Below are 2,273 nucleotides of genomic sequence, written 5' to 3'. Positions count from 1 at the left end.
GCTTTTAACGCTCATCCGTTTAGCGTTTTCTGTGATTAATGGCCCCAGAATTATTGTTCGTGCTCTGATGTTCGCAGTGATATGTAACATGTGCGGCGTAATGGGCGCAATTGTCGTTTTCACACCCGACGCATACTTGCGCGTGTGTATGTGGGGCTTGGGACTTTAACATTTTTGGGTGTTTTTTTAATTCTTTCTTATATGTGACTTTAATTTTTCTTTTCTTTACCTAACTTTATTGTTATCACATAGGGGACTAAGAAGCCCCCTATGTGATAGCAAAGAGGATGTGACAGGTCCTCTTCATGAAGACATCACTGGTCTTTAAGACCCCTAATGTCAGCTAGGGACCCCCAAAGAAGCTGATGATGCAGAGATCTGCTTCATCAGCTTCTCTCCAGCTTCTGAAGCCGGAGAGTGACAACAGAATGCGGAAGTGATGTACTATACATCACTTCCTGACGGAGAGAAATTACAGGTACTTATACTACTTGTATTTAAATAATTACATGTATCATGGCCCGGGTGGTCAGAAATGCCAATAAGGGGGCATACTCTGATGGTGTGAAGAGTGAACTGAGATGAACCCCTGACTGTAATGGCCCCAAGGGACGGGTAGGAGGGTTGAGAAGCTCCCGTCCCGCACAGACTGATCAGCGGTGCTTTTAAGAGGTAACAAGGCGCAGACTCCCCCCACAAATTCAGGCTAACACATTAGCCTTCCAACATATATATATATAAATAAAACAAGTTGAATATATAGCCCATCAATCAAGACAAATACCTGTAGAAAGTAGAAAAATGAACTGCATTAATATGTGTCATCTACCTGGGTTCGGCTTTAATTAATAAACCGCTCATTACATTGGAAGTTACTATATTCAGTCACTGATTGGTGGAATGATACGATGGCTGTAATATGTAATGTAAAACAATGATATACCTTTTATATAGAACTTGTATTAGATACGATATGACAATCTGTTATATACTACTGATAAAAAAAGTAAGTGAAGGTTATTATAAAAAGAGAGGCGATGCAGAATATTTCCCTGAAAGGAGAAGCAGAGGCCATTGATTGCACTGGGAGCGACGGCCTCCTGCACCAATTACAAAAGAAACAAGACAACATACTGACTACAGAGCATTGCATGTAAATGAGACCCAGTTCCCTGCTTCTACTAATGGATCACAGCGCAGGTTTCTCATGTGCACAGTCCCTAAATATAGAAAGGAGAAGGGACCCGGCGCTCTGCACTTTCCCAGCTAATGTAAATGGGGGGCATATTATAAAAGGCCCACCTGCATGTGTCTGCGGTGACTTAGATATACTGTATTTTGTGTAGTAATTTAATTTTAGGTACTGGCCCTTTAAGACATTAAATTGGAAAAAGAGCGGGAATTTTAGGGTGGGAAGATTTGCCTCGAGGAAATTCTAGAAGCTTCTGCAGCCCAGGGTAACCCTATATAAGGAGGTTACCTCAGAGGATTCGGCACCAGTTGTCCGGAACACAGCTCAGCAAACCCGCTCCCACCCTCCCTAGTCGCGGCTAATTTTATGTGGTTTGTCACCTCAATAAGTTTATTGAGGGGGACTAAGTTACAGTCAAGCAAAGTGGATTTGCCCGAGTTGTAATGACTGGGCAAATATTTGGTTTTGAAGTATTACTCGTTGGTTTATGTTATGTTGGTTAATAAAGTTAATTTTAAGAATTTTGTATATATATATTATACCAATAAAATTGGCCGCGGCCATTATTTGCCAATATCTGGTTGTCTTGTTTTATTTATTCAATAATTTTAGCATATTGTAAGATAAGGATGTCGCCTGCAGTCCCATGAATCCTCTTAAATAAATCCTCTTAAAGATTCAGAACGCACTTATTTCAGGTTATTAATGCAATGTTCACTTAAAGAACTCCGGGTAATTTTTTTAACACTTGCAGTGGGGCTACCCCCCACAATGCGAGGGGTAAGTGCTTGTTTTGGTCTAGAGCAGAAAATTAAAAAGAAGTTATACTCACCTGATCAGTGGCATCACAAGGGGGGTGCGGCCCGCACCTGGGTGACACCAAAATGACTGACAGTCATTTTGGTGTCATCCCCTCTAAAAAGTAATGGACCGAGAGCCCGACAGTGTCAGGAGAGAGGAGGGGACCCGGCCACATACCTCATCCCGCCGGGCGAACGTCCATCACCAAGAGGTGACGTCATGCACACGCGCAATGGCAACAAGGCGGCGGGTCACGTGCGCGAGAAAACAAGGGGGCCCC

Source organism: Nanorana parkeri, unplaced genomic scaffold, assembly GCF_000935625.1.
Source record: "Nanorana parkeri isolate BGI_ZX_2015 unplaced genomic scaffold, ASM93562v1 scaffold149, whole genome shotgun sequence".
Taxonomy (NCBI): domain Eukaryota; kingdom Metazoa; phylum Chordata; class Amphibia; order Anura; family Dicroglossidae; genus Nanorana; species Nanorana parkeri.
Note: the sequence above shows the minus strand (reverse complement) of the source record.